This window comes from Athene cunicularia (genome assembly GCF_003259725.1).
Source record: "Athene cunicularia isolate RWA chromosome 19 unlocalized genomic scaffold, athCun1 chr19_part1, whole genome shotgun sequence".
NCBI classification, from domain to species: Eukaryota; Metazoa; Chordata; class Aves; order Strigiformes; family Strigidae; genus Athene; species Athene cunicularia.
This window is the reverse complement of record NW_020799124.1, coordinates 9,900,879-9,916,958: the sequence shown is the minus strand read 5'-3', so window position 1 is coordinate 9,916,958 and position 16,080 is coordinate 9,900,879. Positions and strand designations below refer to the sequence as shown.

Below are 16,080 nucleotides of genomic sequence, written 5' to 3'. Positions count from 1 at the left end.
GAGAGGGAGAGGGAGAGGGAGAGGGAGAGGGAGAGGGAGAGGGAGTGAAGAACATATTCCTCTACCCTGTACATTTTGGAAGCTGTAGCACAGATAGCTACAATTAGCAGAAGAAGTTGAATTTGGTAACTTGGGAAGCTGATCTTGAAGGAATCAGAAATTTAAGCAATCCTAAATGCTTTCTATTTCTCTATTTCTTCTGGTGTCTCTTATTAAGTTAGGGCTTTTCATACACAATATTCCCTCTGCCTTCTGCAGGAGTATCAAGATTCTTTCATATATGAGCTTATCATACACTTTGTTTTATTCTTCACTAAGGGCCTAGAGGATATGGGAGAATATCAGCTATAGCATCACTGAGGGCAAGGTATTAGCTAGTGCACTTGATAGTTCTGTTGTCATCAGGAAAGTTCACACATCTAGGTCCCATGGCTTCAGGGGAATAAGTGCTGCCTTGATTCAGAAACACAAATCTAAATGGTTGAAGTGTAAAATATTGGAGCAAGATGCATTATTACAGACTATAATGAGAAACAGGCTAGAAATCTCTGAAGACCAGACAAGATTCTCCAAGACTTAGTTACAGGATGCTGCAAGTGATGGCTAGAGTCCTGAAAAACTGAAGAAGTAACAGGAAGGTTTTCACCAAATCCCTGAATAATATAAAGATAAAAGAATTAAAAGCTGTTGGTAAAGTGAAGTTCTGCACTGGAGAGGGAAAAAAGGAAAATACCATTTTGATAATTCTTGCACAGATTTTCACAGGACTGGGAACATAGAAAAGAATATCTGACTTAAAGTATTTTCTTTTGCTTCATTCCCTCCACCATGCTACAAACTTCTCTCCTTGCTGATAAATGCAAAAGAAGAACTGTTTGGATGATATTCTCTAGAAATAGGAAAACATAAATTAGTACACAAATGTGACAATATCCAGATCTACCTTTGTAAGGATCTCCTAGGGCTCAACAATTCCTCTGTACAGATTTCCTCCAACTGGCCAGTTACCAGTTTGTACATACTCATTGGTCCTTGACCATCCAATATCCTCAAAATGACAAGCAGCCGCACATTTTTGACAGATCCCTCTCACTCACCCATCAGAAAACAGGAAGTAATATGTGGGAAATGAAGTTGAATAAGCTTTCAGGCCTGCAAATTGCTTCACTTGGATTTTACCTTATGTACAGTTACATGCGGAAGAATGGCGAGGAGATGGGTGATGGAGGTCGGTACAGCCATTTCCCAGATTCTTTATAATAAATCCCTTTATGCTTAGTTCAGGCAGCAGAGATGTCTGGTTCACACTGTAGCATATTGATGCTTATGTTGTCCTTGGCTGGGTTTCCTCATATGTGTCCACCTGCAAGGCTCTCCACCAGCCATCGCGTCACCCAGATTTACTGTGCATATGCATTTTTACATAAAATCTTCATCGCCCATTGTTCCTCGCCCTGGACCATCACTCTATGTGCTGTTTACTTTGCTCTGGTACTTGCTGGGGAACCCTCACTGGGATGCTGAGGTAATAAAAGCCTTGTGATCATCTTTGTGTGTGTTGTGTTTGTGTATCCAACCCCACTTGGGTCCGGTGAAGTGTCACCACTGGCGGAGGCCAGTCCGGTGTTGCCACCAGCATCTGAAAGCTTAGAAGCAAACTCAATCCCACAGCAGCACTAGCTGGTCTCAGACCACTGGATATCTGTCTTGTAATCAAAGATTTCACCTCTTGTCTGATACAGCTTTCTTTTGACATTATTCACAAACCAGAGAGATCACTTAAATACAAATGATGTCAAAACCAATGATTAAAAGAAGAAAAATCTTCAGAAAGAGATATTACAGTTGATGTTGAACTTGTCCTGACAGCAATCCCAACATCGCCTAGTTGTCTTCAGAAAACCAGAGATGAAAAAGGGAGAGACTTTGCCAGTGTGTGGGCTGATGGCATCAACTTCCAGCCGATGTTACCAGGCTGTGAGGACTGACAAGGCTTTCCCAGGGCTGAGGACCCACTTCTGAAACCATGATACACTCTCATCTTTAAAGCCTCAGAAAGAAATGCTCTCCATGAGGCAGAAACAAATTCGGATCACAGGTACAAAAAATTTCCTAACGGTGTGGTCTGGCTAAGCCAATTCCAACCCCAGTGGAAGGCTAATGAGGGAAAAACTACCCAAACATTTACTCTCACTGTAGCTCTGACACCTTAGTGGGAGGTAAAAGCAGATACTGTTTTCTTGGAAGGGACGTACATTTCTCACTGTGGGCAACAGCCTCTCCAGATACACTGAATTGGCTTAGAGGCCATATTTGCAAGACAGAGTGTTCCCTGAGATAATTGCCCTCTACTTACCTCTGAAATATTCCCAGCAGACTTTGATTTTCAATGCAGTACTAATAGTTCATATTACTCCCAGAACATTGCAGAAGCACAGTGCTCACTGCAGACTTTAAAAAGAGTTTTGCAAAAAATCAGCAGAGCCATACATAATACTCCTGGCACAAATGTTTACTTCTCGACTGTCTCGAGTAGAATTACAAATAGGAAGATGACTACGAACATCTGTGTGTGTGTGGCACAGATAGATGCACCTCATCCCACTAGAAGAAATGTAAAAGATGTGCAGGAGAGATGTTCATCGGCACCAAAACATCAAACTCACTACCTGAGCCAGGAGCTGTGGCTCATGATGGTCACAAAAGTGCCTGGAATTTGCGGCGGTTTGAGGTCTGTCAGAGAACCATATTCTCACAGTGGGGGAGCAAGGAGGTGACTTTATAGGGACTCATCCTGAATAATAAGATTCATCTTTAGTATTCCCAACACACAAGACGTAAATCAGGATCTCCTGACTAGGACTTGGAAACAAGGAAATAAGCTTTCATCATCTTATTTTTTATAAAGGAGGAAGGCAAGATGTGGAGTGACTACAGAAATACTTGTCCTTCCCAAGTACCAGATGTATTGTGCTGACAGTGGTGGACTTGGCAAAGTGAGCAAACTGGGGAAGATAATGAATGGGAATTTCATGGAAGGAGAATTTTTCAGCTGTAGCTTTTCATGTGGTTCTCCCACTCAGTTTTCTACTAGCAAAGGAATTCACTTGGATGTCAAGAGGGAGATCAGACATACCTCTTCCACCTGGAGAAACATGTCAGCCCAAAATGGATATATGAATATCTTAACCTAAACTTTTAAAAATGTCCAGTGATTTTAAATTGGTGATGAATTCCAGGAGTTAAATAAGGTATCTTTAAAGGATGCTCAGTGTGGTCATCTAAAAATGAAACCACGTAAAAGCGCAAGCATGGCAACAAATGACAGGTCAAAATAACACCCTTGCTTTTGCTATCAGGTAGCCACATTGTATGAAATGACATTTCGCCTATTGTACAGATACATACACAGAAACAGAACAGTGATCAGAACTTGTAATGAGCAGAATTTGCATTGGTTTTGCCAAAAGCATGTAATGAATTAGTAATCCCCAGTAGAAATTAGAACACTCACATTCCCCGATAGATGAAAGAATGGCTGAAAGTTATGGCAAAATGCCTTCCTACTTCAAAATGCTCTGCAGTATGGGGAAAAAAAAAAGGACAAAATGAATATGAACAAATTTTCATGAGCAGTGTGTTCCCCTTTGATCGGCTCTGCTAGGTAGTATATACTATATGCACAAGTACATAGCCACTAATTGAATCAGCTGTATGCTTTAATAATTGGAATTGACTGAAGAGGCTTTCAGTGGGTATTTTCCCAGGACCCCTCTCCTCAGCATATCCGTTACATTTCTTGTCTTATTTGCTCACATTTCAATTTTAAATCCCGCCATTCGTAACATGACAGCAGTGCTTTCATGAGACTGCCTGGGCCCAGGGAAGGCTGTCAGAGCTAACACGCTGATCCTAGGAAAGGGAGCCTGATTAAAAACCTCATTGTGTCAGCCAGGCAATCAGATGTTCATTATCCTATGACACACGACTACTGAAATGGAACATTCACATATTTTAAACTTGAGAGATTTGTACTTTAATATAATTATTTTTGAAAGATTCTTCATCAGAAAGGTTAATAAGAGCAATATAGGTTAATAACAGCACTAAGGCAGCTGACATAATCAGATAATTGACCTTATTGATATGTTAAGTGCCCTATGCTTCACCTTGGAATGTGTGACTGCTCTCCACAGTCAATTATCTTATAATGATGCCTGCTTCTTAAGGTCTTATTGCTTGAATATTGGACTTCATCCAAGGTTTTTGGTATACCCCCCCTTCCTCCTGCAAGCCCTCTCCTGTAGGATTTCTGCTCCACTTTCATCTAGGACTGTGCTAACATGTAACAGGCACTTTTCATAAATATGCGGACACAGAGGACATCATTGATTGCCTATACATTCAGTTTGTTTCCTTCAACAAAACTGGGTGGATTCCCATTGTCTCCCTTCAGCAGGGAAGAGCCCTCTGCTCCGCACAGCCTCCCCGGGGCTGCTCTCGGGCGTGGGATGCCCAAAGCACGGCGCTGCTGATGCTCCTGCCCCGCCAGCTCAGCACACGCTGCTGCCCACCAAACCAGACAGATACAGCTCTTGAGCCTGGCATGAAGGGGTGCTACGTGCTGTATGAAGCCTTGCTCACTCACCCTTCATAGGATCTCTCCCACAAACAAGGCTGTTTGCTCAGACTGCCTTCACGGATCTACAGTGATCCCTTTGCTCTTCACACGACATCAAGAATAAGAAAAAAAGCTGTACCTGCATGAAAAGGAATGTCCATTTCCCTGATTTTTCCCTCCAGGTAGGTGTCATGGCCCTGCTCAAACCTGCACCTCGTTCCCAGCCTGACCGCACATGTGCCCACTCCAAACTGTGATGAGTTTTCCCGTACCTGGGTAGGAGTGAGGCTGGTTTATAGAGTGTAGGGACCCACTGGTTTTCTGCACTGGGCTGCATGAGGAAGGTGTGGGTCTGGCTGTTGCCTGGCTTAACCCCCTCGACCCTTAGGTAGGAGCAGTGTTCAGGACACTGCTGTTACTGATACATGCTCCTTATTTGTGGAAAATGATAGGCAGACATGGTGGGGTCCGAATGAGCTCTTACTGAACTGCCACAGCACGGGTCAGCCTTGCTGCACACAAACAGGTGATGTGCTGGAGCTGTAACACACCCTGCGCTGCCCCTGCCCACAATAGGGTGATTTCTCTTACTCCTGATACCCCAGAGAGAGCAAAGGAATTGCTGAGAATCTGTCAGTGGCAAAAGGGCTGGACGGTCATTAGAAAGGGCCAATCCAGAGATGCTCCTGGGTCTCCCAGGCAGACTGCCCCTGCCCAGTCCCCAGCTTTGGAAATCTTTCCTTAATCTGATTTTGCTCATGTTCATGCAAATAGTGCTTTTATCTCAAGGGTGGGAAAATTAATTCATAACATGCCAGAGAGTTATAAAGATTTGGCTATGTTTGGGTTTCTTTTTCTTTTTACTCAAAACAAAGCGTGCTTCAGGGGGAAGTGGACAGGATTTTGGAAGAGAAACAGAAAGGCCTGAACTATGAGCTACAGGTGTTGGGGGTTTGAAAAGCGTTTGTGATCCTGGCTGGCTGCCTCGTGTCTCCCATTCTCCCTCTCAATCTGCTGTCTGATCTCCCTCCCAGGCACCTAGGCACGCTCTAAAACATTTCATTTGCTCGACATTGAATCCTCTTGTCACCTAATGGGCTTAAAATTGGGATAATATTCAGCTAAAAGGCATTAGCTAATTTTGTGAGAGGCTGGGTATGAATCGACACTTCTGAGCGCACACCAGAACGGGGCTGTGAGGCAGAGGCCAGCAAAGACAGAGATTTACTCTGCAACCACTGTGAAAATGAGGGTTGTAGAGGAAGCCATTATTTCTGAGGCATTTTCTAGTTCTTCCCCAGCATGTCTTCAAAGCGCTCTGTGGTATTTTCACCTCTAACTGATGTAAATGGCAGGCCAGTCTAATGCTGTCCTGCAGTTTAACAAATGTGATGGTGAAATGTAATGGCAGGCTGCTATTTGGTAGCCTCTCAGGCAGGACCCTCCAACAGCAATCTGCTGTGCTCCAGGCTTTTCACAGAGATGAGAAATGAAGGATTGCTCTGCACTACGTATTAGTAAACCTGTTCTCTGCAGTTTTACCTGATGGGACTGCTCTGATCATCATAATTCAACAATAAAATTTAATCTGTGTGAGCTTCTATCAGTTAATATCTTAACAGGGATATCTTTGCAGCAGTCTTAGCCCAGTAGTCCAATTAAGTTGCACAGGCAGGGTATCTTCCATAATCTCAGGCACTTTGAAAGCTTTGGGGATGTATCTGCTAAAAGAAAATTGCCTCATCCTGGCACCAGTACTTTCAGCAAGACAACGCAGGGCTGTAGTTACCTCTGTGAGCCAAAGAATAAAAATACAAAAGGTGGATTAGGCCGAAGCAAACCAAAATAGCCTGGGAAATACTAAAATAATTTCCAACTAAATTTCTGCCTGACAGTCTCCTGCCTGCGGGGCAGTAGGCACTGCCATTAGCTCTGAAGCCACACTAGCCATCAAGGTCCCTTAGTTCCCACCTGAAACTGGCTTTTCATTTTCAGTGACAGAGGACAGATGGTCAGCTTTAGCTTGGCACTATCCCTCTTACCTTGCTGCCTTTCATTCATTTTTAATACATCACCCTTGGACTGCTGGGAATGTCTAGGAAGATGTAGATGTCTGTGATTAAAGCAATGAGGAAGAAGGGAGACTACAGGATGCTTTTAGCTGCTTTCCAGCTCATATGGCAACACATAACACAAGGTGATCACATCTGGCCTAGGCAGAGTACTTGCGATGGCAGAAGAGGTTGCAGTTGTGCAATATGTTTTAAAGTTTGCAGAAAAAGAGACTCTACACACTAATAGACATTCACATTTTCAGTGTTCTCCAGTGATAAGGTTTTACAGTCCTTCCCATAACATTATCTGTTAGTAGCCACAAAGCAGCCAAGCAGAACAAACAGTTTTAAAGGAACCAAGAAGAAATTTGAGCTCAGAGCAACATGTTTTGCTTCTGATCCATCACACAGTAAACCAGGAAAGTGAGATGGGCCCTGTTAAATGTATCGTCCTGGTGATACAAAGGGCAGGGGGCAGCACACCCAGGACACATCTGGCCAAGTCAGGTTTCAGGGCACACTTGTTCCACTGACAAGTAAAAACATTAGTTGAAAATACCCTGGTGCTCTAGCTCTGCTCTGAAAAGGATCCTCAGAAGCAGATCACCTTTAGAGTACCATTTTCTTGTCCAGGCACTTCTGTGGGAGGAATTCAAAGGCACCAAGAATTTGGCCTGAGAAGCTCATCTTGCCCCACTGCCGCAGAACTCTGTTCCCATCGACAGGGTGCTTCATTTCCCTGCAATCCTGGCAGGCTTTCAGGCTTTCATTTGTTGGGATGAATTTCAACTTGTGCGTGTGGCATCCATGCCCTTCCTCCCTGCTGTACTCTGATAATGCCCAGTAACACTACAATAACTCAGAGGAGCACCTACAGTGCCTGATGTATGCAGGCACAGGGAGGGAAAATCCCTGCCTGCCAGATGTTTCAAACCACGGAGAGAGAATGACCAGAGAGCTTGCCCTCATTTTATGAACAAAAGGTTGTCTGTACACATTTGGATATGAACTAGATGGTAATGAAGAACCTGACCGACTTTTTAGACAATGAAGTCAAGTCTTTTGAAAAGCTCAGGGGTTTGGTCTGTTGTAATCAATTACATTGATAGCTACTCACAGCAAATCTGGGCCACTGCCAGCGAGCTGTGTGGCTCAGGAGGAGCGACTGTAGGGCTCCTCCTCCCCAGGGCAAGTCCATCTGCAGAAGGGATTAGGTGTGCAGAAGGGCTCAGTTGTCCTAACTCCATCCCTGACGATGCTCATGCTGGGTATTGAGTAGAAGCAGCCCTAGATCAACCCTGAGTAGCACTCAGAATCCCATCTTCTCTTTTTGAATAAACAACAACCAAACTAAGACAGCTCATGCTGTTTTAAAGCACCATAAATATTGCCGACTTTGCAAAAAGTTCTGGCCAGCTCTCACAGACATCACTGGGGCTGTCTGGAGCTCACAAAGAGGAAAACCTGAGAGGAGGGGTGGGTTCTGCTCCACACAATCTGCTTATAAACACTCTGGTGGATTGGAGCTACTAGAGAGACCACGGCCATGTAAAGCTTGTGAGAACCTGGTCACCTGGGAGGAGAAGGAAGGAGCAAGGTCCCAGTCTAAATTATTTGTACACTGTCCCTGTGGAGAAAGAGGCTTCAACATGAGTCGAATCTTAATTAGGCATGAAGAAAACCTGTGAACTTCCTAATCCATGCAAAACATTTCAATCAGAGTTCACACCACATTAGACATCAGAGAATCAAAAGACAAGGCACAAATCCCTGAGAAGCAGCTTCAGTATTTTCACCACTTACAGAAGTGTTTGGTTTAGACCAGTGAGAATCTTTTGAGCAAGGACTCCCATTTGCCTGGTTTACTGCATCAACTACCAGGACATTTATGACAGCATACAAATAATACATAGCAGCGATTAATAATTAATAAAGTGAAGCATGGTACAAACTCTGAGCTGAATCCATTTCTTCTTCTAAAGTCCTACAGCAGAGCCAACACTTGCAACTGCATTTCAAAAAATACACTATTTGTACAAAGGTTGAAAAATACCACTGTCATAATTAGATTTTCCATTAGGGTTGTGTGGCATAATTAAAAATGTAATTTCTCTGTAAGCACATAGCAGTGCTGTAGGAAAAGGGTGTCACTACTTATTAAGGGCATATGCAGGTACTTTAGCTAACCACATAAATTGATTAAGTACTAAATTAGGCTAAGAAGTCTAATTGTTTTGAACAAATACCTACTTACTGCATGCGAAAGGACACATTGCCTTGCCTGTTGGAAAGCATAATTTATTCCAACAACTACTAACTTTACTGTTGAATGCCATTTAGCTCAGCTCTCAGCTCCAGGTACCCAAACGTGTCCTAGGGCTGCAGGGCAGCCTCCCGCAGCATTATCAGACAGCGGCGGTTCTTGAAGTCGAACAACTCGGATGGAAGCGAGAGCGTGGCAGGACACCGAGGGCAGGACCGGGATGCGCCCCTGGCCCTCTGCAGCTCCAGGTGAGCCATGTAGCCACTTTAGGCATCTATTTGCCCTCTGCAGACTGCCAATAGCTTAACCTTCCTTTGCAAAGTACTGGCTAACACTCCTCCTCGTGTATTTCTCACTGAGATTTACAGAGGAGCAGAAGGGAGCCAGTTGTTAAAATCAGATAAGCTCCTCTCAAATTCCTAGCTACTATTATTATTAGCTAGTTGACTTATTTTTACTCAAGGAGGCAGTTATGGTTTGGGTGAGCCCAAGTTAGGACTTAGTGGTCTGCTCTTCACAGGTGTATGGGACACTCCCACCTCCTCAAAAAGTCTCGGAGGAGCCTCTGAAAAAAAAACCAACAAACCCATGACTTACATTCCCAGGCCGGATTTCTGCAGTGTTTAGACACTCCTAAAGCAGCAGCACTGGAACGATGAGCTACGGCCTCTGCAGCCTCTCAGGACAATTAATCCAGGCAATTGCTTGCCCACGCCCTCAGCCCCAGTTCTGACCTGGAGGCGGGCAGGGAGCGGGACAAAACCCACCAACAGTCTGCCGGGGGCAGCTGGGCCGGTGCTGCCCAGCAGGACTTGAGGAGCTCAGGGATGCAGCAGAGCTTCCCAACAGGAACCTAAAATGCAGCTGGTGCGAGAAAGCAGTACCTGTCAGGCTGGTAGGATTTGAAGCAATAAGCCTGGTTCTCCCGGCACAGTGATTTTCTCCTGTTGTGCTTGCATAAAGTCATCTTCGCTTTTCCTGCTAATAAACGAGAAGACAATCTGATCCAACACGTTCATTGACAAGCTCTGCAAAAGAAACCTCAGGAATTTTTTATTCCTCCCACATTAGGAACGTAGGGAACATACAGAGAAATTTACCATCACATAATGATCCCTATTATGCAAAGCGAGGCTGACAAGATTTCCATCATTACATCCCTGACAAGTACTCAGAACTGCGGGGGCTTTCAGGCTTTCTTAAAAAAAAAAAAAAAAAAAAAAAAAAAAAAAAGACCTGCAAAGTAGCTTTAATATCTTAAATACAGAGCAGGAACTTCTTCCTTTCCCTATTCACAAACACCTTAAATACATCTCCTTCCTTCACAGCTCGTTAATCCCTACTCCTCTGCTCTTCAGACATTTAAATTCTTTCCACAGATGTAACACGGCAGAGGTGTTTATATCATGTTTAATCAGCACTCGCCAGCTCTAAATGCCCCTCATGACCTTACTGGTTTTCGAGTAACCAAAGATCATTATGAAATCAGCCAAGTGCGATGGCCAGGACCTCGCAGGACCCTGAAGCCCTCTTGCCGTTTCCAAACCACAACCCCCGTGACACACTTTCTCCTATTTGTGCATCCAAAAATGCTCATCAAATGGGGCAGTTATCACTGAAACATTGATTAAAACCCTGAATCTGAAGGACAAGTGAATCAGCAGAGATTTAGCAACTTGCTCAGAATCACACTGTTTTAGAGCAGCACTACACATTGCTGGGTGCAAATCTGATCCAGTTACTCTTTGGAGGCTCCAAAGGGACCAACCCCGACCCCAAACCTCTGACTGATGACACTGGCACACAATTTGCTTTGATAACTAGCATGGTCTGCACACACAGAGCTGACTTCCAGTGCCATTTTCATCTTTCCCATTGCCAATATCAGTAAATATCAAAGAAATGTCTGTGAGGAGCAAGCATGTGGGGCTCACAGTCACAGCCTCCACTGGCTGTTTTGTCTTCCTCACCTTTTTTCTTTTCTTTTTGTCCTTTCTGTGTATTTACATTTCCCCTTCTACTTCAGTTCTGTACTTCTGCTACTCTGATTTTCCTACCTGTTCCACCATCGCTATTCAGACCTTGGGTCTCTTTGCCTCCTTCCAACCTCCCTCACCAGCCTTCTTCCCTCTGCTGCTCAGCAGAGGAAAGAGCAGAGACTGAGAAAGTTAATGAACATCACACCGGGGTTACTGCTTCCAGCACTCTCCCTCTCATCCACACTGTAGGCCAGGCACACACGTGAGCCCCAGAGCAGTAATTAAGGGATTTTAGGAGGATAATGCCCTTGGAGGGCTTCGGCAGATTGACACATGGTATTTCTTCTTAATAATGACTGTCCTGAAACGTATCGGATCCGTGTGCTGCTGTGTTTCCGGCAATTTGTAAGAACTGTTCAATGTGTAGCCAGCTGGAACGCACAACAGCACATAATTGTTCTATTACTGCAGACTTCAATTGTTTCTCTTTTATTCATTAAATGGCCATTTATTGGAAGAAAGGTCCTTTTTTTAGACGCATTTTTACACAGCTCTAGATTGGACTTGCCAGGACTGAACAAGGGCAGACCTTCTCTTTTCTCACTGTGCTCTTGGAAGGAAAATGGGGAGCACAAACGCTGGAATTTTTGTTTTTTAATGGAGATGTTGAAAGCCTTTTACATTCTGCATTGGAACAAAAATGAGGCCTTTTGAAATGTTGCATGGGAGTCAAGGGAGAAGGCCACCCACAATGACTATGGGAGAGGCGAGAGCAAGGGTCTGCTCAGCAGCAGCCTGGAGTGTGTCTCCTTTGAATTGAGAGTGCCCAAGGACTCATGTTAGGGAAAGAAGGACTGCTATTGTGAGAAGCTACACAGGACATGGGAGAAAACCAACTGTCTGGTGCTTACAGTGCTCACCTGGAAGTCAGGAGATGTGATGACTTGCACTGAGGTCCCGAGTGAGTGCTCAGATGGGAGATGGTGGTGTGAGTCTTTGTTTCAGACCAGCAGTTCCACAACTGGCCAGCAATTTCTTGAAAAAAGGCTCACCAAAGCCCATGAAATATATCCCATGCAGCCTTGAAAAGCTTTGTAGAACTGACTACGCTATCTTGAGAACTGTTCCCCATACAAGCAGTATTATCATGATTTGCAAATGTTTTACACAACACAAGAGACAAACCCCAAACCCAGGAAACCCAGGCCTGAGATTCCTATTTCAACTGTTGCTCCCCCAGCAGAAGAGCAGAACACAGACATTTTAACCGGTGCATTCTGGTCAGACCACGCTACCTGGCAAGCTGAGGCTGACCTATACTTCACTCTAAAACAAAAAAGTGAAACATCACATTAAAATGCATATACAGGAGGAAATTCCTCTTGCTCTCTTAGCCTTTCTTTAAGCTATTGAAATGGCTTTTTAAAAAGCCAGCAAAAAAACGAAACCAAGACGTAATTGTTTCCTGTGCAAACGTTGTGCCAGACTTTATTTTTATGGGCTGTATTTATTGACTTTAGCTATTTTTCCAGTGTGCTGCACAGCGTTAGACTTGGCAGGAATTCCTACAAAGTGAAATAACATCTCTGAAAAAGTGGGAATTCTCATTGTTTGGCATGGTCAAAGAAAACTCCAGCCAAGCAAACTTATGACCTTCTCTCTCATGTCAGACTCAAACCTAGGCCAGGCTGTCCACTAGATCAGACTCTTCATTCCTCTGAAGTCACCAGAAGATCCAAAAGTGGGGGGCTGCTCCAACACCTAAGTTGAGCCATTTGCCCCCATCTGCTCCACTAAAAGCACCTCTTGTGTAGATACCGATTTGCTTTCAGGGGAGCAAAATAAGACACCCAGTCTCACCAGGAGCCATTAGTGACTTAATTGCAGCTGTGTAAGAGTTAGGTCTTAATGTGCCTGTCAACTCCAGGCGCTTACTACACTTCCCAGGATTTTGTATGCATCCGAGACAGATGTCTCCAAGGCAATCAGAAAAGTCCCACAGTATACACTGAAGAAGACAGAAGACAACTGAAGAGATTTATGTTGGATGGAATGACAAGCTCAAGAGTTTAACTGCACATGGCATTTCTGGAAGCTTGCCAGCTCCAAGTTTAGTGTGTTTTGTGTACTTCACTCATAACTGTTTATTGTGACAGGTAAACACTTGTTTTGAAAGCTTGCAGGCGTACTATTAAAACAGAAGTGTTCCTGACATAGTCAAGCTGTGCTGTCAAATGTTTATCTTTTGAATGATGAATGCTGGCTTTCCTTTTCGTTCCTCTCAGTCTGTGTGGAACAGATTTGAACAGTCTCTCCCAACTTGTTTGGGCTCATTTCACCTGGGGGACATAGCTTAAAGCTGATGGGCCAGAGAGCAGCCCAGGAATTATCAGCCCATATGCCAATAAATGAAGGTGATGCAGAGAACAAAGGAGGAACAACAGGGCAAGCAGCAGCAAGGTCAGTGCCAGGTCTGTCTGCAGATGCAGATGTTGAGCTTTAGAAACTATACTGAACTAGAGTTCAATGGAGAGGGCTATTTCCAGCGCTTAGAGCATCTCGGAGAAATATTTCAAAAGCCAATTTCTGGAGACTTACGCTAGTTACAGTTAGAAGCAACTGTAACGATTTTTTCACAACATTATTTTTTCCTATTTTTTTTAAAGTAAAAAACTAGAAAAATCTGGAAACGGTTAAGTCACAGTATTGGGTGCATACATAGCCCGTGAAACTGCAATCATAAAAGTTAGTGGCAAAAATGAACAGTCTTATGGGTGAGAATTAAAATTCTCCACTTGGTGCAAATATGTCTTCCACAGACCTAGCAGAAAAGCCTGTGGAAAAAACAAAAAAACAAAAAAAAATGACGACAGTAATTTCTGTGTATCTTAGTGTAATTGCATATGTTAAAAGGCTGTGGAATTCAGCAATGATCCCATGGGCTTTCGAGTGGATTTCAGATATTTCACAGTGTGTCAGTTATAGATTGAGACATAAGACTTTTGGGGAAAAAAGTACAATCTTTGATTAGATGAAATAGCATCAGATTTCCATGAAAATACAAAAGCTTAATGAATTCCTTGCTCATGCAGTTTTGCTTCTTTGTTGTGTTGCAGCGGTATTTCAACCGCGGGTTTGCTGACCGGCACTGGGTGTAGCACTGGGGCTGATGTAACCAGCACCATTGTAACAGCTACCTGCTGGGGGCACATGACAGGAATGCGAATCGATAATTTATGAGTGATTTGAAGAAATCAGTCTCGACACAACACATAAACCATGGAACTGCCCTCCACAGGAGGCATTGGAAGCATTCATCTCACACATGAGTCAATGAAGGATTGAGCGTTTGTCAGGATATTGAAAATACTAGGGATGACAAGAATAAAAAATAAAAACCGCCTCCCCAAAGATGTTAAAAAGCAAAATGCAAGTGCTTAGACAGTATGTAATTACAAGGGCAAAAGAACAAAAGAACCTCTCATCACCAAATCTGTGCATTCAGTAGGTCCATGTCCCAGCTTAGTGTACAGAGGTTGGCTGTACAGAAAAGCTTATACACTAAATTAGGCTACTTCAGCAGAAGGTGGAATTAGGACTTGACTGCCTAGGGAGACACATATATTATACCTTTGATCCATGCTTAACACAGAGAATTTGTGCAGGGTTGTTACTCAGTGGAGTGATTGCTCTGAACCCATTACGGAGTGCACACATTGCATCCCTCTGGCAGGAACATCTGGTGACCCATAAACCAGCCAAAGCACCGGCGCTGTGGCAGAGCTGCTCGGGCAGGTTTATTTACAGCACCTCAAAACTCCAACCGGCAGTGCAGGCAGGCAGGCAGGGAGCAGGCAGGGAGGGAGCAGGCAGGGAGGGAGCAGGCAGGGAGCAGACAGGGAGGGAGGGAGGCAGGGAGGGAGCAGGCAGGGAGCAGGCAGGGAGCAGGCAGGGAGGCAGGCAGGCACTCCTGCGAGGTGCCACCACCTGCCAAGCAAGGAGGGCTGAGCCCACCTCTGCCCAACTTGGAGCCTTTTCCAACAGTTTGTGTTGCAGATCCCTTGGTCCATGTTGTGCAGGGGAGAAGGGGCTGGGAGACAGGGAGACAGGAGGGAGAAAAACCCAGGGAAGGGCTATGGTGGGAGCTGGACTCTGACCAGTACTCCAGCTCCTCAGAAGTTCTGGATGAGCAGAGTCTGCGCTGCATCAGTGCTACACACCACGTTACCACTATGGGATTGGGGATTTAAGGTCCTAAAGTCAGATTTACTTTTTCATCAAACCATGGCCCTAATAAGAGGAGAAGTTTAGACAAGGGGTGAACAAGCAGTAGTCCAGCATTTACCCCTTTGTTCAATTTGCCCTTTCTGCCTAAAATATTTCCCCTTTCTTTCCCCCTTACAGCTGTTTCTTCAGGTGCAGATGTAGCATGACATCTAAATGTAAATCACCACAAGCAGCTCCTAACTTCAATGCATGTCAGGAGTTACTACACCAGGGCCAACTCTTTAGGTGCAGAGCATCCTCCCCACTTTGAACCCTGCTGAAGTTCGTACAGAAACAGGCTGGCTACAAAGTGCTTCTGTCTTCCCTTCCCCCAGATATAGCAATCAATAGAGCAAACTACTTCATCATTTTCCTCCTAATGAAAACTATACCCTGTCTGCAAAACAAGGGATGAGCCCTGTACTGGCACCGTCTATGCCAACTATTGCTTTTGTCCTGTCAAATAAAATGCATATGAAAAAGGCAGTAATAAAAAAGCATTAAGACTCACACAAGGCTTGTTAAATGATTTAAATCTTCATAATGTACAGCATTTTCCTGGTAATTAAGTTCGAACATTGAGTTGGTCTAAATGCTTACTACTGTTAGATAACACTTTGCTCCCTCACACATTCGGATATTTTTTTCTCTGCCACAGCCCTGACAATCGAAGGTAGTTACTTGGAAAAGCACAGGAATTGCATCCTATTGCTTCCTATCGATGGGTCACAGCACGGCTTTGCAAAGCCCATGTCATGCTCACCTTACACCACTGCACAAGCTCACTCTGACCCCAACTCTTGTAAAAAGAGATCTGCTTGGAATATGCAGCTTCTTTGCCAAAAAAGAGCAGAAAGAAAAAAAAAAAAGAAAGAGATGGGGAGAGGAGAGAGAGAG

General features: G+C 44.2%; 1 long non-coding RNA gene across 1 annotated transcript; it reads left to right on the top strand.

Annotated features, from left to right (window-relative positions):
- The first annotated feature begins 4,469 nt into the window (after positions 1–4,469).
- LOC113487206 lies at positions 4,470–15,633 on the top strand. The gene is made up of 3 exons (XR_003399746.1): positions 4,470–4,803; positions 9,028–9,186; positions 15,322–15,633. It is a non-coding gene; the product is annotated as an uncharacterized LOC113487206 (long non-coding RNA).
- Positions 15,634–16,080: the final 447 nt, after the last annotated feature.